A 25999-nucleotide genomic window follows, 5' to 3' on the forward strand; every position below is an offset into this window, starting at 1 on the left:
AAATTAACAAGGAAACACAAACTTTAAATGATACAATAGACCAGTTAGACCTAATTGATATCTATAGGACATTTCACCCCAAAACAATGAATTTCAATTTTTTCTCAAGTGAACGCAGAACCTTCTCCAGGATAGATCACATCCTGGGCCATAAATCTAGCCTTGGTAAACCCAAAAAACTGAAATTATTCCAAGCATCTTTTCTGACCACAATGCAGTAAGAATAGATCTCAATTACAGGAGGAAAACTATTAGAAATTCCAACATCAGTCAGTTCAGTTCAGTCGCTCAGTTGTGTCCGACTCTTTGTGACCCCATGAATCGCACCATGCCAGGCTTCCCTGTCCATCACCATCTCCCGGAGTTCACTCCGACTCACGTCCATCGAGTCAGTGATGCCATCCAGCCATCTCATCCTCTGTCGTCCCCTTCTCCTCCTGCACCCAATCCCTCCCAGCATCAGAGTCTTTTCCAATGAGTCAACTCTTCACATCAGGTGGCCAAAGTATTGGAGTTTCAGCTTCAGCATCATTCCCTCCAAAGAAATTCCAGGGTTGATCTCCTTCAGAATGGACTGGTTGGATCTCCTTGCATGCCAAGGGACTCTCAAGAGTCTTCTCCAACACCACAGTCCAAAAGCATCAATTCAATGGTGCTCACCTTTCTTCACAGTCCAACACTCACATCCATACATGACCACTGGAAAAAGCATAGCCTTGACTAGATGGACCTTAGTCGGCAAAGTAATGTCTCTGCTTTTGAATATGCTATCTAGGTTGGTCATAACTTTCCTTCCAAGGAGTAAGCATCTTTTAATTTCATGGCTGCAATCACCAACTGCAGTGATTTTGGAGCCACCCAAAATACAGTCTGACACTGTTTCCCCATCTATTTGCCATGAAGTGATGGGACCAGATGCCATGATCTTCGTTTCCTGAATGTTGAGCTTTAAGCCAACTTTTTCGCTCTCCTCTTTCACTTTCATCAGGAGGTTTTTAGTTCCTCTTCACTTTCTGCCATAAGGGTGGTGTCATCTGCATATCTAAGGTTATTGATATTTCTCCCAGCAATCTTGATTCCAGCTGTGGAACTATTCCAGCTGTGACTATTTGGCATAGTCAATAAAGCAGAAATAGATATTTTTCTGGAACTCTCTTGCTTTTTCCATGATCCAGCAGATGTTGGCAATTTGATCTCTGGTTCCTTTGCCTTTTTTAAAACCAGCTTGAACATCTGCAAGTTCATGGTTCACGTATTGCTGAAGCCTGGCTTGGAGAATTTTGAGCATTACTTTACTAACATGTGAGATGAGTGCAATTGTGTGGTAGTTTGAGCATTCTTTGGCATTGCCTTTCTTAGGGATTGGAATGAAAACGGACCTTTTGCAGTCCTGTGGCCACTGCTGAGTTTTCCAAATTTGCTGGCATACTGAGTGCAGCACTTTCACAGCATCATCTTTCAGGATTTGAAATAACTCTATTGGAATTCCATCACCTCCACTAGCTTTGTTCGTAGTGATGCTTCCTAAGGCCCACTTGACTTCACATTCCTGGATGTTGGCTCTAGGTGAGTGATCAAACCATCGTGATTATCTGGGTCATGAAGATCTTTTTTGTACAGTTCTTCTGTGTATTCTTGCCACCTCTTCTTAATATCTTCTGCTTCTGTTAGATCCATACCATTCCTGTCCTTTATTGAGCCCATCCTTGCATGACATGTTCCCTTGGTATCTCTCATTTTCTTGAAGAGAGCTCTAGTCTTTCCCATTCTGTTGTTTTCCTCTATTTCACTGTATTGATCACTGAGGAAGGCTTTCTAATGGCTTCTTGCTATTCTTTGGAACTCTGCATTCAGATGCTTATGTGCTTCCTTTTCTCCTTTGCTTTTCACTTTTCTTCTTTTAACAGCTATTTGTAAGGCCTCCTCAGACAGCCCTTTTGCTTTTTTTCATTTCTTTTCCATGGGGATGGTCTTGATCCCTGTCTCCTATACATTGTCACGAACCTCCGTCCATAGTTCATTAAGCACCCTATCAGATCTAGTCCCTTAAATCTATTTCTCACTTCCACTGTATAATCATAAGGGATTTTGTTTAGGTCATATCTGAATGGTCTAGTGGTTTTTCCTCCTTTCTTCAATTTAAGTCTGAATTTGGCAATAAGGAGTTCATGATCTGAGGCACAGTCTGCTCCCGGTCTTGTTTTTGCTGACTGTATAGAGCTTCTCCATCTTTGGCTGCAAAGAATATAATCAATCTGATTTGATCATCTGGTGATGTCCATGTGTAGAGTCTTCTGCTGTGTTGTTGGAAGAGGGTGTTTGCTATGACCAGTGTATTGTCTTGGCAGAACTCTATTAGCCTTTGCCCTGCTTCATTTTGTATTCCAAGGCCAAATTTGCCTGTTACTCCAGGTGTTTCTTGACTTCCTACTTTTGCATTCCAGTCCCCTAGAATGAAAAGGACATCTTTTTGGGGTGTTAGTTCTAAAAGGTCTTGTAGGTCTTCATAGAACCGTTCAACTTCAGCTTCTTCAGCATTTCTTTTTGGGGCATAGACTTGGATAACTGTGATATTGAATGGTTTCCCTTGGAAACGAACAGAGATCATTCTGTCATTTTTGAGATTGCATCCAAGTACTGCATTTTGGACTCTTGTTGACCATGGTGGCTACTCCATTTCTTCTAAGGGATTCCTGCCCGCAGTAGTAGATATAATGGTCATCTGATTTAAATTCACCCATTCCAGTCCATTTGAGTTTGCTGATTCCTAGAATGTTGACGTTCACTCTTGCCATCTCCTGTTTGATACTTCCAATTTGCCTTGTTTCATGGACCTGACATTCCAGGTTCCTATGCAATATTGCTCTTTACAGCATTGGACCTTACTTCTATCACCAGTCACATCCACAACTGGGTATTGTTTTTGCTTTGTCTCCATCCCTTCATTCTTTCTGGAGTTATTTCTCTACTGATCTCCAGTAGCATATTGGGCACCTACCGACCTGGGGAGTTCCTCTTTTGGTATCCTATCATTTTGCCTTTTCATACGTGGTAAGAGGAGCAACCCCACATCCAAGGAGCAGTAGCTGCATGGGCACAGGAAGGCTTAGAGGAGCTACTCCATGTTCAAGGTCAGGAGGGGCAGCTGTGAGGAGATACCCCTCATCCAAGGTAAGGAACAGCAGCTGCACTTTGCTGGAGCAGCCATGAAGAAATATCCCACGTGCAAGGTAAGAGAAACCCAAGTAAGATGGTAGGTGTTGCGAGAGGCATCAGAGGGCAGACACACAAAACATAATCACAGAAATGTAGTCAATCTAATCACACGGACCACAACCTTGTCTAACTCCATGAAACTAAGCCATGCTGTGTGGGGCCACCCAAGATGGGCGGGTCATGGTGGAGAGGTCTGACAAAATGTGGTCCACTGGAATAGGGAATGGCAAACCAGTTCAGTATTCTTGCCTTGAGAACCCCACGAAGGCAAAATGATAAGAAGGAATAAAGGTCCAAATTTACACAAACACGGAGAATTGAAAAGGGAAAATATCCCCAAATGGTTTTTATGAGACTAGCATAACCTTCCTTTCTAAATTTAACAAGAACATTTCAAGAAACAAAAGTACAGGCAAATCTCACTCACAAGCAGACATATTGAATCATAAGTTTAAAAGTAACAAACCAGGACTTGCACAGTGGTGCAGTGGTTAAGAATCTGCCAGCCAATGCAGAGGATATGGGTTTGATCCCTGGTCCAAGAAGATTCCGCATGCCACAGAGCAACTAAGCCCGTGCAAAACTATGGAGGCCTGCGCTCTGCAGCAAGAGAAGCCACTGTAGTAAGGAGTCCGCACATGGCACCTGGAGATGAGCCTCTGCTTCCAGCAGCTAGAGAAAGCCCTTGTGCAGCAACGAAGGCCCAGCACAGCCAAAAATAAATGAATAAATAAGAAATAACAAACCAAATGCACCTATGTGTGAAAAAACAATGCCTTGTGACCAGGTTGAGCTTATCTCAAGATGCAATTTGGTTCAACATCAGAAAATCATTAAGGTAGTTCATTACATAAACTAGTTCATTACATTAAAGTTAGTTCATTATATTAAAAAGTTAAAGTATAATTGTCTCAAAAGATGAAGGAAACTATTTGATAAAGTGTGATATCCTTTCACAATACAAAAGTTATAACAAAGTTGGAATTGAGGGGAACCCCCCCACACCCTACAAAGGGCACTTGCAAAAAACTTAGAGCAAATAGTACAGTTAGTGGTTAAACACTAAGAACATTTCCTGTGACACCAGAGCACAAGAATGCCTGCCACCCTCACTGTCTCAACACTGCACTGAAGGACCTAGCCAGTTCAGTGGAGAAGAAAAACAGAAGATGATGACTGACATGGAAAAGGAAAAGCAGCCACTGGAGCAGATTATCTCTTGTGCCCATGGGCAGAGCCAAATGTCACCTTTGGGAGAGTGGCCCCGCCGCCACACTGGGAGGTGCTGGAGAGTTCCCAGGGGGGATCCAGTGCTGCTGTTCTGGAAAACCGCACTTAGGAAACCACTGCTCTCTGCGGAAGATTCGCAGGTTGTTATAGGCTGAATGGTGTCCTCTCCCCCAAATTCATACACTGAAGCACTAACCCTCAACACCTCAGAATGTGACTGTACTGGGGGATGATTTGGGGGGTAATTAACCTAAAACAAGGCCATTAGAGTGGGCTCTAATCCAATCTAAATGATGTCTTTAGAAGAGAAAAGTGCAGATGACTCTGACAGAGGGTGGGGCAGAGAAAGGCCCTCTGGAGAAGAGTAGGTGAAGGTGAGCCCCAGGATACTGGCTGGTGGGGAGTGAAGCCTTGCAGTGAGAAGTGCTCAGTGTGGCCTCCTGAGGGCTCTAAGGGATGGGGACGTGACTGTAGAGGGTGGAGTCCAGGGACAGCATGGAGTCTCAGATCCTTTTAGGGGGAGTGGTGAATGACGGCTTACTGAGTGCAAGGTTTCCTTTTGGGGTGATGACAGTGTTCTGCAGCTAGACAGAGAAGGCGGCTGCACCACACTGTACAGAGAAAATGTTTGGCTGCCACAGTGCCACTCACAAGCCCCAGCTCAGGCCACTTGGAAACCAGTCAGGAGAGCCTGGTTGTCTTGTAGCAGTGAATCCTTGTATGGAAGTTTGGGTGTGCAGAGCACCTGGATTTGACTGTGTGAAGATGTAAGGCTTTAAACTGAGGTTTATGTTCAACCACATACACACACACACACACACACACACACACACACACACACACACACAGACACACGCTGCATCACTGGAGAAACCTGTCCCCAAGCTGAAGGGATGACTTGCATTAAAATCAAGGGCGGGCACGTGTCTCTGGGGGAGGGGATCTCCATGCTCAGACCCAGGGTGATTTTGTAGATTTAAAGGGCAGAAGGAGGAGGAGTTCTCAACGCTGTCAACAACACTTCCGGACTGACAAACGGTGCCGCAGTGTCTCTGGAGCATCCTGTGTCATGTGCGCTCACTCGTGACCCCGTGGACTGCAGCCCTCCAGGCTCTTCTGTCCCTGGAATTATCCTGGCGAGAATACTGGAGTGGGTTGCCACTTCCTCCTCCAGGGGATTTTCCCCATCCAAGATCGAAATCTTGTCTCCTGCAGCTCCTCTCATTGCAGGCGGATTCTTTACCCATTGAGCCAGCATCCTGAACACAGCATTGGACCAGGTATTGGGAGCTGCATTCTGCTCTGCACACCTCCCCAGGGCTCTTATTCAAAGTTTATGCACATTTAACAAGGAAATTGACTCAAAGTCCAAGGTCCTAATTCTTTCCAATGTGAACTTAAACCATGCGTGTTTGCATACAATACAGTGACAGAACACACTGACCAATGCTGTTAGCGAGCCACACAGGGCAGGGGCAGGCTCTGCATCCCGGCTCCATCAGAGAGAGCGGCTGGAGCACGAACGCTACCATCCGCTGTGACCCAGTTTCTGGGGAAGACTAGCCAGCCAAGAGGGTGGGGTGGGGATTCAATACTCAGCCCTCTACCTCCCAAATTGGAGTCTGCTCTCCAGGTGACCTGTCCCACAAGGTCTGCCCTGGTCTGTAGGTAGGATCCCAGACTCTTCAAGAAACTTCAGAGATGGGCTGGGTCCAAGTGAGGTGGCAGGTAAGGGTGCAGCCTTCTTACCATCCAGCCTGAGGATCAAGTACAGTAATACATTTGAAATCATTCTGAAAGCAAGAGTGTAAGGTTTTTGCAAACAAGAAGGATGTTACTTCAGTAAATGACTCTTACATGGCAGACAACGAGCTGTGTACTAACCAAGAATCATTGTTCAAAGTCCTCAGACCATCTCATGTCAGCTCTTGTTTATAATTATTAAGGTAACTAGAGTACAGTTTCTAAGAAAACAATGCTGGGTACTTTGGAAAGAGTCAAGGAAGCCTGGCTGAAGAACACAGCTGCTGTTGGATTAAGCGTTCTGTGAAACACGGGAGAAAACTGTCTCATATTTGGATTGTGATGTAAGCTCTTTAAACTGTAGACAGTACATTATGGGAAGGATTTGTGCAGTAAAATGGACCAGCGTCACGAGATTGGCAAGTTCATATATGTTGGTGCGTTCACTTAAAATGTGTAAGTTATTTGAAACACTCTCACTCCCACCATTTTAAGTGCCTTTTCCGATTAACCAGTGATTACAGGTTCGCTGTAATCTGGGCTTCCCCGGTGGCTCAGAGGTGAAAGCGTCTGCAATGCAGGAGACCTGGGTTCAATCCCTGGGTCAGGGAAGATTCCCTTGGAGAAGGAAATGGCAACCTACTCCAGTATTCTTGCCTGGAGAATCCCGTGGACGGAGGAACCTGGTGGGCTACAGTCCACGGGGTCGCAAAAAGTCGGACAGGACTGAGCGACTTCACTTCCCTTCACAGGTTCGCTGACCTGGAGAGACAATGGCTGACAGGCTTCGTTCTGGGATACTGGCGCTCCCTCGGAGAAGCTGCGCGGTAGCTCTTTTTGTGTGTATGTGGTAAAATACACATAACAAAAATGCTGCCATTTTAGTAATTCTAAAGTGTGCCATTCGGTGGCATTAAGTTCACGCACGATATTGGGTCCCCAGTACCACTGTCTAGTTCGAGGACTTTTTCATCCCCCAAAGGAAACCCCTTACCTTCAATCAGTCGCTCCCCTGGCCCCCCTTCCCGGCTGCTTTGGGTGGATCGACACGATATGAATGGAATGATGGAACAGTTTCTCTTTTGTATCTTGCTTCTCTCAAGGCATTCTCTTTTTTTTTTTATTTAAAAAAATAAATGTAACTAGAATTGCTATTTCGAGAGCTTTTGGAAATTTCTCAGACATGGAAGTGCCTCTGCCCCTGGGAATATTGCGCCCCGGGTCTCCAGGGCCTGGGAAGCGCTTGGAAGACCGCGCGGCTTCTTGCAGCCCCTGGGGCCGCCCCAGCACTCCGCGCCACGCAAAGACCCTCGGAGTTCTGGCCAGGGGCTCTGCCCAAGGAGCCTCTCCTCCACTGTCCTCAGAAGCGTCCTTCCGCCACCCCCGCAGGGCCTGGAGGGGACCCCTCCGAGTCAGTTCGGCCAGACGCACACCCGCAGGGGTCCTCACCCCGTAGGGGTCCTCTCCCAGCAGGCCTCGGCATCTAATCTGTAAAGGGGTAGGGTCTCCCAAACCTGGAGACAGTCCCTTCCAGCCGCACTGTGATCCGGGACCCCTACCGCACGTGTGTGCGCTAGGAAAACCCCAGAGGCATAGGTCCCTAACCCCGAAACCCGGTGATTCCCAGGAACTAGTGTCACCAGCCCGACCCTAGGCCGAATTCGGCTTTGAGCTTGTCAAGAACCCAGCAGGAGTGTTAGGGGTAAGGAGGGGACTCTAAAACGATCTATCTTTCCCGAGTGCCGGGTTGAGGGCGGCGGGAGGACTAAGATCCCCTCCACACCCTCAACCAGGTTTCCGGGTCTTCTCTGCCCTCCCACCCCGACCTCTGCCACGCACATACCTCTTGGGCACTGCTTTTTCCCTCTTCTTCATGGTGTACTGGCCCCCGGTGGACAGCATGGGGCCCGCGGGCGGCCTCACAAAGGGGCGCGGGGCGGGGATGCCGCCCAGCGCCTGGAAGCTAGTCCGCCCCCCGGAGCCTGTCTGCTCCGGCTGGTCACTCCTGGGGGTCGCCAGCGCGGAGGTCTGGGCGCGCCCCTTCAGGCTGTGCCCGCGCAGGACACGAGCTCCGATCCCGCGCGCACGTTGGAAGGATCTGCACTCGCCAGTCCCAGGGCTGGAGAGTTGCCGCGGGCGACTGGAAGGATCTCCAGGAGTCCCTCCTTGATGCTGGAGACCGAGGGGCGTCCGCCGGGCTTGCAAGTGTTGGCCTCTGGCGAGAGATGAAGCAGGCGCAGAAATGGCGGGCTCCCCCGAGGGCTCTGTGTCCAGGCTTTCTCATACGAAGGTGCGCGCCACAGGTAGCAACTAACTCACTTCGACACCTGGCTAATTTGGAAACCGCGCGTCTATGACGAGGACATCCCCGGAAGGAGTCAGGAGAAGTCCTTGTCCCCGCGCGCGCCCCCTCCCCACGCCTGTCCTTGGATCAATAAGAATCCAGACCCCAGACTGACTCCCTTTTCCCGCCACGTGGCGTCCAGAAACTGCGCTCTACGGGGCAGCAGGTCGCCAAGGCGCAAACTCGGGACAGGAGCCCTTGGAACGCGATGAGGTGTCGGAGATGGAGGGGGGCAGAGGGAAGAGCTGACTGATCCCGGGCCGTGCCCACCTACGCGCCCCGCAGCCAGTAGTCCAGCCGCCTGGAGAGTCCAGATCTGACCCAGGAAGCAGACGCGCAGCTCCAGGAAGTGAAGGCCCCAAGGGTGCCTAAGTCTGTGCCCAGGAGCCTTTGTACTTAATTCTGCTTGACGCGTCTATGTGTGTGAGGCTCTTTGGGTGTTTTTCGGAGTGACGTATTGTCTAAATACTGGAAATGCCTTGGGATCGTCCACATCCACCGGTGACGGGTGAAATGCGATTTCCCCAGCGTGTGGTGTGTGTGCGCGAGAGAAAGCACACTTGCATGTCTGCTCTGGAACCAGGGGTAGACTGTAGTTACTATGTCTCGTTTTCTGTTTACTCTGTAAACAGAGGAAAAAATAAAAACCCAGTAAGATAATTCCAGGTATTTGTATCTTGTTCTCAGTCTCAAGGAGAAAGAATTTAAGGTTTCACCAGCAGCTGTGATGGTTGGTGTATGATGTAGATGCACTATCAGATTAAGCACATTTCCTTCTATTCATAGTTTCCCAAGTCTTTTTCCTTTTTATCATAAATGTGTAATTTTTACAGTGGTATTTCTTTTATTTTTAAAAGATTTTTTTGATGTGGGTCAGTTTTAAAGGTTCTTTTGCTGTGAACCATTTTTAAAGTTGTTATTGAATTTGTTACTACACTGTTTCTGTTTTGTTTTGGTTTTTGGCCCGGAAGCATGTGGGATCTTAGTCGCATGACCAGGGATCAAACCCCCACTCTCTGCACTGGAAGGTGAAGTCTTAACCACTGGACCTCCAGGGAAGTCCCTACAGTGATATTTTTGCATTGAAATGCTATGATTTATTTGTTTGTTCTGTTGATATGGTTAATTGCTTAAGTTGATTTTTGGACACTGAACCAATTTACTTTTCGGGAATAAATCCATTTCATTGCAATGTAGTATCCTTTATTGCTTTACGTTGTTAAATTTAATTTTTTAATATTTTTTTTAGGGATTACAGACCTGAGCTTCATTTTTGATTTTCCCTTTCCATTAATGTCTTTGTAAAATTTTATTTCAAAGTTATGCCAGTCTTATACGCTGAGTTGTGATTGTTCCCATTTTTCACTTTCTTTGGAAGAATTAATGTGTTTTATTTCTGCAATCCAGCCTGGATATCTCATTGAGAAGCTGACCCAGGTGGGAGGGAGGCAGAACCTACCTGTAACAGAACTGAGGAGTAGAGAGAGGGTCATCTGAAGGAGACAAAGTCAGAATGTGTAGGACTTTTACTACCTGGCTCCTTTCCACACAGAAAGGACACAGTGTCCAGTCTGGAGGCCTGGGGAAACTGACCCTGTGTCCATGCATGGCTGTTTGCCCTCCTACACCAACCAGCACCAACCATCAGAACCGTGTGAACTCCGTCATTTGCCCATTCTGGCTCCTTTGTTGTAATTGCGGGACCCAAATAATTGAGAGACCCAAATCTCGATTCCTGCTGCCTCCCCCTCAAAGTGCTCACTATTTCAGGGCTGGAAGTTGCACTGTGTATGGCTGATCATTTTTAGAAAATAAAGGCGGGAATATTTCCCAAGGCATTTTGGGGCCCAGCACAACCCTGATACCCAACTAGACAAGGACATAACAAGAAAAGAAAATTGCAGGCAGTATCTCTGATGAACATGGAACAAAAATCTCAACAAAATATTAGGAAATTCATACATGAAAAGAATGACATATAACCAACTTTCTGGTTGTGTGAGCTTTGTAGTTTACTTAACTGCTCTGAACCCCATGTTAAGTCACTCAGTCCCGGCCAACTCCTTGCAACCCCTTGGACTGTAACCCTCCAAGCTTCTCTGTCCATGGGATTTTCCAAGGAAGAATACTGGAATGGGTTTCCATTTCTTTCTCCAGGGGATCTTACTGACCCAGGGGTCAAACCCACATCTCCTGTGTCTCCTGCATTGGTAGGTGAATTCTTTGCCACTGGGCAACCTGGGAAGCCTACTCACCTCAAACAACAACAACAACAACAACAACAACAACAACAACTTTCCTGAGGACAGTGCTTGGAGACCTGTTACAGTCCTTACTTTTCTCAGTACTAGGGACAGAGTTTGGGCCTGCCCAACTCCGTATGCCACCAGGAATGACCACTGGACTAAAGTAGGCAAGACACCTAAGGAGAGAGAAGAAAAGCTTCTTATGTGAAAAAAGAAAAGAAATAGAGGAAAGACTAGAGATATCCTCAAGAAAATTAGACATACTAAGGAAACATTTCATGCAAAGATGGGCACAATAAAAAGGGACAGAAATTATATGGACTTTATAGAAGCAGAAGATAATAAGAAGAGGTGACAAGAATACACAGAGTTCAGTTCAGTTAAGTTTCTCAGTTGTATCCGATTCTTTGCGACCCCATGAATCGTAGCACGCCAGGCCTCCCTGTCCATCACCATCTCCCGGAGTTCACTCAGACTCACGTCCATCGAGTCAGTGATGACATCCAGCCATCTCATCCTCTGTCATCCCCTTCTCCTCCTGCCCCCAATCCCTCCCAGCATCAGAGTCTTTTCCAGTGAGTCAACTCTTCCCATCAGTTGGCCGGGGTATTGGAGTTTCAGCTTCAGCATCATTCCCTCCAAAGAAATTCCAGGGCTGATCTCCTTCAGAATGGACTGGTTGGATCTCCTTGCAGTCCAAGGGACTCTCAAGAGTCTTCTCCAACACCACAGTTTAAAAGCATCATTTCAATGGCGCTCAGCTTTCTTCACAGTCCAACTCTCACATCCATACATGACCACTGGAAAAAGCATAGCCCAGCAATCTTGATTCCAGCTTGTTCTTCTTCCAGCCCAACGTTTCTCATGATGTACTCTGCATAAAGTTAAATAAGCAGGGTGACAATATGCAGCCTTGATGTACTCCTTTTCCTGTTTGGAACCAGTCTGTTGTTCCATGTCCAGTTCTAACTGTTGCTTCCTGACCTGCATATAGGTTTCTCAAGAGGCAGGTCAAGAGGTCTGGTATTCCCATCTCTTTCAGAATTTTCCATAGTTTATTGTGATCCACACAGTCAAAGGCTTTGGCATAGTCAATAAAGCAGAAATAGATGTTTTTCTGGAACTCTCTTGCTTTTTCCATGATCCAGCGGATGTTGGCAATTTGATCTCTGGTTCCTCTGCCTTTTCTAAAACCAGCTTGAACATCTGCAAGTTCACGGTTCACATATTGCTGAAGCCTGGCTTGGAGAATTTTAAGCATGATTTTAAGAGCATGTGAGATGAGTGCAATTGTGTGGTAGTTTGAGCATTCTTTGGCATTGCCTTTCTTAGGGATTGGAATGAAACTGACCTTTTCCAGTCCTGTGGCCACTGCTGAGTTTTCCAAATGTGCTGGCATATTGAGTGCAGCACTTTCATAGCATCATCTTTCAGGATTTGAAAGAGCTCCACTGGAATTCCACCACCTCCACTAGCTTTGTTCGTAGTTATGCTTTCTAAGGCCCACTTGACTTCACATTCCAGGATGTCTGGCTCTAGGTGAGTGATCACACCATCATGATTAACTGGGTCGTGAAGATCTTTTTTGTACAGTTCTTCTGTGTATTCTTGCACCTCTTCTTAATATCTTCTGCTTCTGTTAGGTCCATACCATTTCTGTCCAATATAGAGCCCATCTTTGCATGAAATGTTCCCTTGTATCTCTCATTTTCTTGAAGAGATCTCTAGTCTTTCCCATTCTGTTGATGCTTATATCTTTCCTTTTCTCCTTTGCTTTTCACTTCTCTTCTTTTCACAGCTATTTGTAAGGCCTCCTCAGACAGCCGTTTTGCACTTTTGCATTTCTTTTCCATGGGGATGGTCTTGATCCCTGTCTCCTGTACAATGTCACGAACCTCAACCCATAGTTCATCAGGCACTATATCTATCAGTTCTAGGCCCTTAAATCTATTTCTCACTTCCACTGTATAACCATAAGGGATTTGATTTAGGTCATACCTGAATGGTCTAGTGGTTTTCCCTACTTTCTTCAATTTCCTTCTGAATTTGGCAATAAGGAATTCATGATCTGAGCCACAGTCAGCTCCTGGTCTTGTTTTTGCTGACTGTATAGAGCTTCTCCATCTTTGGCTGCAAAGAATATAATCAATCTGCTTTCAGTGTTGACCATCTGGTGATGTCCATGTGTAGAGTCTTCTCTTGTGTTGTTGGAAGAGGGTGTTTGCTATGACCAGTGTGTTCTCTTGGCAGAACTCTATTAGCCTTTGCCCTGCTTCATTCCACATTCCAAGGCCAAATTTGCCTGTTACTTCAGGTGTTTCTTGACTTCCTACTTTTGCATTCCAGTCACCTATAATGAAAAGGACATCCTTTGGGGCTGTTATTTCTAAAAGGTCCTGTAGGTCTTCATAGAACCGTTCAACTTCAGCTTCTTCAGCATTACTGGTTGGGGCATAGACTTGGATTACTGTGATATTGAATGGTTTGCCTTGGAAATGAACAGAGATCATTCTGTTGTTTTTGAGATTTCATCCAAGTACTGCATTTTGGACTCTTTTGTTGACCATGATGGATACTCCATTTCTTCTAAGGGATTCCTGTCCGCAGTAGATATCATGGTCATCTGATTTAAATTCACCCATTCCAGTCCATTTTAGTTTGCTGATTCCTAGCCAGTTGTGAATGTGACTGGTGATAGAAGCAAGATCCGATGCTGTAAAGAGCAATATTGCATAGGAACCCGGAATGTCAGGTCCGTGAATCAAGGCAATTTGGAAGTGGTCAAATAAGAGATGGCAAGGGTGAATGTTGACATTCTAGGAATCAGCGAACTAAAATGGACTGGAATGGGTGAATTTAACTCAGATGACCATTATATCTACTACTGCGGGCAGGAATCCCTCAGAAGAAATGGAGTAGCCATCATGGTCAACAAAAGAGTCCGAAATGCAGTACTTGGATGCAATCTCAAAAACGACAGAATGATCTCTGTTCGTCTCCAAGCAAACCACTCAATACCACAGTTATCCAAGTCTATGCCCCAACTGGTAACGCTGAAGAAGCTGAAGTTGAATGGTTCTATGAAGACCTACAAGACCTTTTAGAACTAACACCCCAAAAGATGTCCTTTTCATTCTAGGGGACTGGAATGCAAAAGTAGGAAGTCAAGAAACACCTGAAGTAACAGGCAAATTTGGCCTTGGAATGTGGAATGAAGCAGGGCAAAGGCTAATAGAGTTCTGCCAAGAGAACACACTGGTCATAGAAAACACCCTCTTCCAACAACACAAGAGAAGACTCTACACATGGACATCACCAGATGGTCAACACTGAAAGCAGATTAATTATATTCTTTGCAGCCAAAGATGGAGAAGCTCTATACAGTCAGCAAAAACAAGACCAGGAGCTGACTGTGGCTCAGATCATGAATTCCTTATTGCCAAATTCAGAAGGAAATTGAAGAAAGTAGGGAAAACCACTAGACCATTCAGGTATGACCTAAATCAAATCCCTTATGGTTATACAGTAGAAGTGAGAAATAGATTTAAGGGCCTAGAACTGATAGATATAGTGCCTGATGAACTATGGGATGAGGTTCGTGACATTGTACAGGAGACAGGGATCAAGACCATCCCCATGGAAAAGAAATGCAAAAAAGCAAATTGGCTGTCTGGGGAGGCCTTACAAATAGCTGTGAAAAGAAGAGAAGTGAAAAGCAAAGGAGAAAAGGAAAGATATAAGCATCTGAATGCAGAGTTTCAGAGAATAGCAAGAAGAGATAAGAAAGCCTTCTTCAGCAATCAATGCAAAAAAACTAGAGGAAAACAACAGAATGGGAAAGACTAGAGATCTCTTCAAGAAAATGAGAGATACCAAGGGAACATTTCATGCAAAGATGGGCTTGACAAAGGACAGAAATGATCTGGACCTAACAGAAGCAGAAGATATTAAGAAGAGGCGGCAAGAATACACAGAAGAACTGTACAAAAAAGATCTTCACGACCCAGATAATCATGATGATGTGATCACTAATCTAAAGCCAGACATCTTGGAATGTGAAGTCAAGTGGGCCTTAGAAACCATCACTACGAACAAAGCTAGTGGAGGTGATGGAATTCCAGTGGAGCTCTTTCAAATCCTGAAAGATGATGCTATGAAAGTGCTGCACTCAATATGCCAGCACATTTGGAAAACTCAGCAGTGGCCACAGGACTGGAAAAGGTCAGTTTCATTCCAATCCCTAAGAAAGGCAATGCCAAAGAATGCTCAAACTACCACACAACTGCACTCATCTCACATGCTCTTAAAATCATGCTTAAAATTCTCCAAGCCAGGCTTCAGCAATATGTGAACCGTGAACTTGCAGATGTTCAAGCTGGTTTTAGAAAAGGCAGAGGAACCAGAGATCAAATTGCCAACATCCGCTGGATCATGGAAAAAGCAAGAGAGTTCCAAAAAAACATCTATTTCTGCTTTATTGACTATGCCAAAGCCTTTGACTGTGTGGATCACAGTAAACTGTGGAAAATTCTGCAAGAGATGGGAGTACCAGACCACCTAACCTGCCTCTTGAGAAACCTATATGCAGGTCAGGAAGCAACAGTTAGAACTGGACATGGAACAACAGACTGGTTCCAAATAGGAAAAGGAGTACATCAAGGCTGTATATTGTCACCCTGCTTATTGAACTTATGTGCAGAGTACATCATGAGAAACGCTGGACTGGAAAAAACACAAGCTGAAATCAAGATTGCCAGGAGAAATATCAATCACCTCAGATATGCAGATGACACCACCCTTGTGGCAGAATGTGAAGAGGAGCTAATAAGCCTCCTGATGAAAGTGAAAGAGGAGAGCGAAAAAGTTGGCTTAAAGCTCACATTCAGAAAATGAAGATCATGGCATCCGGTCCCATCACTTCATGGGCAATAGATGGGGAAACAGTAGAAACAGTGTCAGAGTTTATTTATTTATTTTTTTCCCAGAGTTTATTTTTGTGGGCTCCATAATCACTGCAGATGGTGACTGCAGCCATGAAATTAAAAGACGCATACTCCTTGGAAGAAAAATTATGACCAACTAGATTCAAAAGCAGAGACATTACTTTGCCGACTAAGGTCCGTCTAGTCAAGGCTATGCTTTTTCCAATGGTCATGTATGGATGTGAGAGTTGGACTGTGAAGAAGGCTGAGCACCGAAGAATTGATGCTTTTGAAGTGTGGTGTTGGAGAAGACTCTTGAGAGTCCCTTGGACTGCAAGGCGATCCAACCAGTCCATTCTGAAGGAGATCAGCCCTGGGATTTCTTTGGAAGGAATGATTCTAAAGCTGAAACTCCAGTACTTGGCCACCTCATGTGAAGAGTTGACTCATTGGAAAAGACTCTGATGCTGGGAGGGATTGGGGGCAGGAGGAGAAGGGGATGACAGAGGATGAGATGGCTGGATGGCATCACAGACTCAATGGACCTGAGTTTGAGTGAACTCCGGGAGATGGTGATGGACAGGGAGGCCTGGTTTGCTGTGATTCATGTGGTCGCAAAGAGTCAGATACGACTGAGCGACTGAACTGAACTGAACTGAACTGAGAATGTTGACATTCACTGTTGGGTTCCAGCCTCAGTAGAGTCCAAGGATACCCTCAGGATGAATGGCATTGGCGAAAGAATCACCGGGGAGACCAAGTTTTGGTGAGTGAGGCCCGTAACTTTATTTTTATTTTTTTAATTTTTATTTTTACTTCATTTTGCTTTACAATACTGTATTGGTTTTGCCATACACTGACATGAATTCACCACGGGTGTACATGAGTTCCTAATCCTGAACCCCCCTCCCACCTGCCACCCCATATCATGTCTCTGCATCATCCCCGTGCACCAGCTCCAAGCATCCTGTATCTTGTATCGAACATAGATTGGCGATTTGTTTCTTACATGATAGTTTACTTGTTTCAATGCCATTCTCCCAAATCATCCCACCTTCTCCCTCTCCCACAGAGTCCAAAAGTCCGTTGTATACATCTGTGTCTCTTTTGCTGTCTTGCATAGAGGGTTATCATGACCATCTTTCTAAATTCCTCATATATGTGTTAGTATACTGTATTGGTGTTTTTCTTTCTGGCTTACTTCACTCTGTATAATAGGCTCCAGTTTCATCCACCTCATTAGAACTCATTCAAATGTATTCTTTTTAATGGCTGAGTAATATTCCATTGTGTATATGTACCACAGCTTTCTTATCCATTCATCGCTGATGGCCATCTAGGTTGTTTCCAGGTCCTGGCTATTATAAACAGTGCTGCGATGAACATTGGGGTACACGTGTCTCTTTCAATTCTGGTTTCCTTGAGTTGTATGCCCAGCAGTGGGATTGCTGGGTCATAAGGCAGTTCTATTTGCCATTTTTTTAAGGAATCTCCACACTGTTCTCCATAATAGCTGTACTAGTTTGCATTCCCACCAACAGTGTAAGAGGGTTCCCTTTTCTCCACACCTTCTCCAGCATTTATTGCTTGTAGACTTTTGGATCACAGCCATTCTGACGGGTGTGAAATGGTACCTCATTGTGGTTTTGATTTGCATTTCTCTGATAATGAGTGATGTTGAGCATCTTTTCTTGTGCCTCGAATAGCCAAAGCAATCTTGAGAAAGAAGAATGGAACTGGAGGAATCAACCTGCCTGACTTCAGGCTCTACTACAAAGCCACAGTCATCAAGACAGTATGGTACTGGCACAAAGACAGAAACATAGAGCAATGGAACAAAATAGAAAGCCCAGAGATTAATCCACACACCTATGGACACCTTATCTTCAAGAAAGGAGGCAAGAATATACAATGGATTAAAGACAATCTCCTTAACATGTGGTGCTGGGAAAACTGGTCAACCACTTGTAAAAGAATGAAACTAGATCACTTTCTAACTGTGGGGCCCTAAATGGGAAACCTTGAAAAAAGAAGGGCTAGCTTTGTGGTTTAGAGTTAAGATGGCACCTGGCGGAAGAGATGAGGGTGCGGCCTAAGTTGTTTGTTAAAACTTTTGATTGGCTCTCTTGATTTCCATGCATGTGGACAGCGCGTGATCACCATAGACTCTTGTTACAATGAAGCACATGACGACTTGACCTTTACCGTGATTGGTGCAACTATGGTATATTAAGATTTGACCTTTAACGTGATTGGTGCAACTATGGCATATTACAATTTGACCTTTAAAGTGTTTGGTCCAACCCTTGCAAAACCCCCTTGCTTGCCTATGTAAACCAAGAGTTTGTGGCAATAAAGCGGAACTGCTTAGACGAAACCCCTGTCGCGTCTGATTGTCTCTCGCTCGCCAAGGGGCTGGGTTGGCGGACAGCAGGCTCACCTCTCCTTGGGACTCCTCAGCTTTGCTGAGGTAAGTTCCACTGCCTCTCTCTTTCTGCGGAGCGCAGAAACTGGCGCCCAACGTGGGGCACGAAGGGGACGGATGGAAGTGGTGTCACCGTGTGGCTCTGAAAGAGGAGCGATGAAGGACCCTAGGCTGGTCGCAGCGTGGAGCTCCCCTTTAGAGAAGTATCACCCGAGGTAATCCGGATTTCAAGGTGAGTCCCCCTCTGCTTTGAGGGAAGCGGCAAAAAACTCTCCTGACTTATTTTCTTTCTTTTCTTCTTTTCTGATCTGTCTTTAACTCCTTTTTCGAGAGTTTCAGTGAACAGGAGAACAGTTGTAGAGGCAATTGATAAGTCCTGGCTAGGGCCACTCTCTGGCGGACTTTGAAGGCCCTGCAACAAGTGAGCCTCAGTAACTAGAGCCCGACCGGGTGAAACTCTCCTTTAATCATTCTTAACTGAGGATGTGGCCTAGAATCTTCCCTGTGGGCACGGGTCAGGCACTTAAAGGCCATTAGGGAGCCTGCCACTTGAAGACTCCCGTGACAGGATAAGGGGGTCATGGAACAGGCTAGAAACCTCTAGGGTGCCCGCCCTCAGCAAGAAAACTTCCGTGCAACGACATAGGCACATAAACAGTTTCAAAAGCATACCACAAGCCCAACTTTCTGGCCGCCACCACTCCCGGTAGGATTTTTGGTGGTTGTCCTCAGTGACTTTTCTTTCTATTCTGTCTCGGCAGCATGGGAAATAACATCAGGAAATCTGATGAGCCCGCACTCAGGGCACTGAGATATATGCTCATAAGCAGGGGACTTGAGATTTCTGATGCTCAGGCCATTAAGGTCTGGGGGACCATTGTACAGTTAGTCCCCTGGGTTGCTTTGGCCAATCTGTTTTCTTGGGACACTTGGGATCGAGTACAAATCCTTGCTAGGCAGCAAGAGATTCAACCCGGTGAGGAGCCCCCCTTAGGGTTCTGTCTGACCATTTCGGCCCTCAAGCTCTGCTTTTCATGGAGCGAGGAGCAGGTCACTGATACGGGTACCCCCAATTCAAAATCAGAAAAACAATGGGAAAAGTTAGACGAAGAACGAGTCATGTTGGACCAAAATATAGCAAAAGAGACTGTAGCAAATAAAGACTCAAGAGCGAATAGTGGGCCATGGGAGCCTTTTGGGGATGATAAAGGGGCGGGAGAGAATAGAGACCCCTCTGATGCCCAGAGACCGGAAGCCCAGGGGAGAGATCTGTGCCCCTCCCTGCTTCCCCCATTTGAGGAAGTTTTGGGAGCACCTTGGGTGGGAGAGAGAATGAGGTCACCTTGGAAAGGGAGAACCTATCCCGGGGACGCTTGGGGATTCCCGCTGCCCTTTACCGGCCCGACTCAAGCCTTTCCTGTAAATGTTAACCCGGGGGGGAATAGGCTGGCAGCCTGGTACCCCTGGGAGGCCAATGATTTAAAAGAGCTCAAAAAGGCAGTGGCAGAGGATGGCCCAAACTCCCCATGGGCAGAAATTATTCTCCAGGGCCTGGCTCGTCAACCTTGTATGACCCAGGACTGGAAGATGCTATGTAAGGCAGTGCTCCCCAGTAACACCTATATCAAATGATGTGCCTTTCTCAAGGAAGAGTGTCAGGCAGAAAGAAATCAAGCTGCCAACCCTGCTATCCCGGTGACTTTCGGGATGTTGTCAGGGACGGCAGATCAATGGAGTATGGGACCTCAACAGGCCACCATTCCTGCTCCTTATACAGATCAGGTGTGGTCCATATGCCTGGCTGCCTGGAAAAAGCTTGCGGAGGGCCCCAGTGAGCCCCCTATATTGGGCATCATGCAAAAAAATAATGAAGACCTCTCCACCTTCATAGATCGGGTGGAAAAGAGTATACAGAGGAAATTCCTTCCGCGGCTCCTGAGAGATCAATTTGTTAGGCTATTAGTCTGGGAAGGGATGAACTCAGACCATAAGTTGGCTTGTGCAGGACAGAAAGACCACTCTATGGAGCAATGGATTGTAGCCACCAAAGACGTGGGGACACAGAGCCATCAGACCCGCTACTTGAACAGGTTAACCCCGTTTATGTACACCATCTTAGGGGTCATCAAAATTTACCTGGATTGCTTTCAATGGGAAATTCCCTGGCTGATAGAGCGGCCTCCCTTACAATCCAAGCTTATAACTTACAAGATGCCTATGATCTTCACAATCTTACTCATATAAATTGGAGAGGTTTCCACAGATCCCTATTAGAGAATTAAAGAAAATTATACATACTTGTAAATCCTGTCTTCCTTATTTACAAGTACTGCCTTTACAGCCCCCAGGAGTAAACCCTTGAGAGCTAAAACCCAATGTGCTATGGCAAATTGATGTGACCCATTATTCTCCTTTTGGAAAACTTAAGTATGTTTGTGTCTATTGACACTTACTCTCAGGCCTGCTGGGCTACTGCCCACACAGGAGAAAAAGCAAAACATGCTCAAAGCCATTTGTTACAATGTTTTGCGACGTTGGGCCTTCCCCATCAAATAAAGACAGATAATGGTCCTTGCTTCATCAGCCAGAGGTTACAGAAATTCTTCCAACAATGGCACATTCGTCATAACCCCGGAATCCCACATAACCCTCAGGGACAAGCCATAATTGAGCACCACCATCAAAATTTAAAGGCTCAATTACAAAAACAAAAAGGGGGAATAAGCCCTCACCAGCAACTTGGAATGGCACTCTTTAAACATTTTAAATTTTTCAAAAAATGAACCGATACCATGTTTTCAAAAACATTGGTCTAACAAAGAAATAAAACCTGAAATACAAGTGAGATGGAAAGACCCCATCACTGGCCAGTGGAAGGGGTCAGATCCACTCCTTACAATGGGAAGAGGATTTGGATGCATATTCCCCATTGGGGACCCCAGCCCTATATGGGTGCCAGCAAGGAATCTTAAATTTACACCACAAGAAAGAGGTCAAATTTCAAAATCTGACACAGATTAAAGAGACACTCACATATTGAGCCAAGAACAAAAAGTTCTTGAGGCGATCTTTTCTTCCCTTTCAGATCATCGATGCGGCGACCCTGGTGGACACTGCTCCTGGTGATCGTTGGATTACCTATCCTCTCCTTGCTGACCATCATTGACATACCAGGCCATCAACCATGAGGGTACAACAGTGTCAGCATCCATCGAGTTCAACAAGCTCAGACCATCAACGTTATAAACAACATATCCACTGCCTCTGCTCGAGGATTTCAAACCAGCTCGAACACCTGAGATTTGCCATAACGGGACACCAACAACAGCTTGACCTCCACGCCAGAGCGATCAAGATGTTGAGTGTCTTAGCGTGCATAGACTTCGATGTGAGATACCCCAGCTTTTGTCTGACAGCTTTTCCAGTGTTAAATGAGACTCTAACAGGTGAAAAAGGGAGCAACAGATCAATGGGACTGGGTACACCTGGTTTAAAAATGCCTTCTATTTGCTTGTTTTTGTTCTGCTTGTTGTAATGTTAACAGGTAAAAAAAAATCTCACAGCCCGCAATAGGTGCTTACAGCAAAAAATAGTTATGCTTGCCCAGGTCATGGAAAAGGAGCCCCACGTTGGGCACCCACAAAACCCCTGGATTAATTTAGTCCTTCAAGAGGTTAACTGAGACAGATAAATAAAAAGAGTTCTAGATGTCTATCATCTAGAGAGATTCTGCCTAGCCCCCAAGAGGTGGCTGGATAGCCAATGACGGGTAAGACCATCAGAGGAGGGCAACCTAAGACAGGCACAGCCACGAGAGGGGCTAGCAAGGCTGAAGGCTGGCCGCCTACAGCTTTATGCCTTGCTCTACAGAACATCAATACAAATGTCTCGAGGGCTTAAATAAAATAAAAAAGGGGGAGATGTGGGGCCCTAAATTGGAAACCTTGAAAAAAGAAGGGCTAGCTTTGCAGTTTAGAGCTAAGATGGTGCCTGGCGGAAGAGATGAGGGTGTGGCCTAAGTTGTTTGTTAAAACTTTTGATTGGCTCTCTTGATTTTCATGCACGTGGACAGCTTGTGATCACCATAGACTCTTGTTACAATGAAGCGCATGGCGACTTGACCTTTACCGTGATTGGTGCAACTATGGTATATTAAAATTTGACCTTTAACGTGATTGGTCCAACCCTTGCAAAACCCCCTTGCTTGCCTATATAAACCAAGAGTTCGTGGCAATAAAGCGGAACTGCTTAGACGGAACCCCTGTCGCGTCTGATTGTCTCTCGCTCGCCGAGGGGCTGGGTTGGTGGACAGCAGGCTCACCTCTCCTCGGGACCCCTCAGCTTTGCTGAGGTAAGTTCCACTGCCTCTCTCTTTCTGCGGAGCACCCCCCGCACTAACTTTATTTTTTAAAGGGGCTTTTATACATTGACTTGTACATAGAGGAAAATGAAAGATGTAAAGTCATGTAGAGTCAGCTCAAACATTCCAGCAGTTTTGCCCTTATCAAAACCAGGAGTTTTTTTGCATACCTTTTCCATAATCAAGGGTCTTATGTTGTGTACATTATCTGCTGGCCTTGGAGGCCTGTTGACATTTTATAACCCTTTTTTGATAAAGGTTGATCAACCAGAAAACTTGTTTTCCCTTGAAGTGTTTATTTTTTTTTATACCTCTAATCTGTGTTAGCCTCAAAAAGTACTAAACAGAGTTACATTCTCATGGAGCAAAGGTGTTCAGTTCAGTTCAGTTGCTCAGTCGTGTCTGACTCTTTGCGACCCCATGAATCGCAGCAGGCCTCCCGTCCATCACCATCTCCCGGAGTTCACTCAGACTCATGTCCATCGAGTCAGTGATGCCATCCAGCCATCTCATCCTCTGTCGTCCCCTTCTCTTCCTGTCCCCAATCCCTCCCAGCATCAGAGTCTTATCCAATGAGTCAACTCTTCGCATGAGGTGGCCAAAGTACTGGAGTTTCAGCTTTAACATCATTCCTTCCAAAGAAATCCCAGGGCTGATCTCCTTTAGAATGGACTGGTTGGATCTCCTTGCAGTCCAAGGGACTCTCAAGAGTCTTCTCCAACACCACAGTTCAAAAGCATCAATTCTTCAGCACTCAGCTTTCTTCACAGTTCAACTGTCACATCCATATATGACCACTGGAAAAACCGTAGCCTTGACTAGATGGACCTTTGTTGGCAAAGTAATGTCTCTGCTTTTTAATATGCCATCTAGGTTGGTCATAACTTTTCCTTCCAAGGAGTAAGCATCTTTTAGTTTCATGGCTGCAATCACCATCTGCAGTGAATTTGGAGCCCCCCCCCCAAATAAAATCTGACACTGTTTCCACTGTTTTTCCATCTATTTCCCATGAAGGGATGGGACCAGATGCCATGATCTTAGTTTTCCGAATTTTGAGCTTTAAGCCAACTTTTTCACTCTCCTCTTTCACTTTCATCAAGAGGCTTTTTAGTCCTCTTCATTTTCTGCCATAAGCGTGGTGTCATCTGCATATCTGAAGTTATGTATATTTCTCCTGGCAATCTTGATTCCAGCTTGTGCTTCTTCCAGCCCGTTTCTCATCATGTACTCTGCATGTAAGTTCAATAAGCAGGATGACAATATACAGCCTTGATGTACTCCTTTTCCTGTTTGGAACCAGTCTGTTGTTCCATGTCCAGTTCTAACTGTTGCTTCCTGACCTACATACAGATTTCTCAAGAGGCAGGTCAGGTGGTCTGGTATTTCCATCTCTCTCAGAGTTTTCCACAGTTTATTGTGATCCATGCAGTCAGATGCTTTGGCATAGTCAATAAAGCAGAAATAGATGTTTTTTTGGAACTCTCTTGCTTTTTCCATGATCCAGCGGATGTTGGCAATTTGATCTCTGGTTCCTTTGCCTTTTTTAAAACCAGCTTGACCATCTGCAAGTTCATGGTTCACGTATTGCTGAAGCCTGGCTTGGAGAATTTTGAGCATTACTTTACTAGTATGTGAGATGAGTGCAATTGTGCAGTAGTTTGAGCATTCTCTGGCATTGCCTTTCTTAGGGATTGGAATGAAAACTGACATTTTCCAGTCCTGTGGCCACTGCTGAGCTTTCCAAATTTGCTGGCATATTGAGTGCAGCACTTTCACAGCATCATCTTTCAGGATTTGAAATAGCTTGTATACTGTATATTCTCCGTTGTATATTCTTGCCCCCTTTGTCAAAGATAAGGTGTCCATAGGTGTGTGGATTTATTCTGGACTTTCTAGTTTTTTCCATTGGTCTGTATTTCTGTCTTTGTGCCAGTATCATACTGTCTTTTTTTTTTTTCTTAAATTTATTTGTATTTATTTATTTGGCTGTGCCAAGTCGTGGCATGTGAACTTAGTTGCAGCATGTGGAATCTAGTTCCCTGGCCAGGGATCGAACCCAGGCCCCCTGCATTGGGAGCACAGAGTCTTAGCCATTGGACCACTAGGGAAGTCCTCATACTGTCTTGACTGTGGCTTTGTAGTAGAGCCTGAAGTCAGGCAGGTTGATTCCTCCAGGTCTATTCTTCTTCCTCAAGATTGCTTTAAATATTCAAGGTTTTCTGTATTTCCATACAAATTGTGAAATTATTTGTTCTATTTCTGTGAAAAATACTGTTGGTAGCTTGATAGGGACTGCATTGAATCTATAGATTACTTTGGGTAGTATACTCATTTACACTATATTGATTTTTCTGATCCATGGACACGGTATATTTCTCCATCTATTTATGTCCTCTTTGATTTCTTTCACCAGTGTTTTATAGTTTTATATATATAGGTCTTTTGTTTCTTTAGGTAGATATATTCCTAAGTATTTTATTCTTTTCATTGCAATGGTGAATGGAATTGTTTCCTTAATTTCTCTTTCTATTTTCTCATTATTAGTGTATAGGAATGCAAGGGATTTCTGTGTGTTGATTTTATATCCTGCAACTTTACTATATTCATTGATTAGCTCTAGTAGTTTTCTGGTGGAGTCTTTAGGGTTTTCTATGTAGAGGATCATGTCATCTGCAACAGTGAGTGTTTTACCTCTTCTTTTCCAGTCTGGATTCCTTTTATTTCTTTTTCTGCTCTGATTGCTCTGGCCAAAACTTCCAAAACTATGTTGAATATTAGTGATGAGAGTGGGCACCCGTGTCTTTTTCCTGACTTTAGGGGAAATGCTTTCCGTTTTTTAACATTGGGGATAATGTTTGCTGTGGGTTTGTCATATATAGCTTTTATTATGTTGAGAGATGATCCTTCTGTTCCTGCTTTCTGGAGGGTTTTTATCATAAATGGATGTTGAATTTTGTCAAAGGCTTTCTCTGCATCTATTGAGATAATCATATGGTTTTTATCTTTCAATTTGTTAATGTGATGTATTACGTTTATTAATTTGCAGATATTGAAGAATCCTTGCATTCCTGGGATAAAGCCCACTTGGTCATGATGTATGATCTTTAATATGTTGTTGGATTCTGATTGCTAGAATTTTGTTGAGGATTTTTGCATTTTTGTTCATCAGTGATGTTGGCTTGTAGTTTTCTTTTTCTGTGGAATCTTTGTCAGGTTTAGGTATTAGGGTGATGGTGGCCTTATAGAATGAGTTTGGAAGTTTACCTTCCTCTTCAATTTTCTGGAAGAGTTTGAGTAGGATAGGTGTTAGCTCTTCTCTAAATTTTTGGTAGAATTCAGCTGTGAAGGTGTCTGGTCCTGGGCTTTTTTTGTTGGAAGATTTCTGATTACAGTTTCAATTTCCGTGCTTGTGATGGGTCTGTTAAGATTTTCTATTTCTTCTTGGTTCAGTTTTGGAAAGTTGCACTTTTCTAAGAAATTGTCCATTTCTTTCAAGTTGTCCCTTTTATTGGC

At 44.9% G+C, this 25999-nt stretch overlaps 1 long non-coding RNA gene across 1 annotated transcript; it reads left to right on the top strand.

Annotated features, from left to right (window-relative positions):
• Positions 1-16331: 16331 nt before the first annotated feature.
• On the top strand, positions 16332-18078 carry LOC138429268 (uncharacterized). Its single transcript, XR_011252804.1, has 2 exons — positions 16332-16467; positions 17408-18078. It is a non-coding gene; the product is annotated as an uncharacterized lncRNA (long non-coding RNA).
• Positions 18079-25999: the final 7921 nt, after the last annotated feature.

The sequence above is a fragment of the Ovis canadensis genome, chromosome 1 (assembly GCF_042477335.2).
Source record: "Ovis canadensis isolate MfBH-ARS-UI-01 breed Bighorn chromosome 1, ARS-UI_OviCan_v2, whole genome shotgun sequence".
NCBI classification, from domain to species: Eukaryota; Metazoa; Chordata; class Mammalia; order Artiodactyla; family Bovidae; genus Ovis; species Ovis canadensis.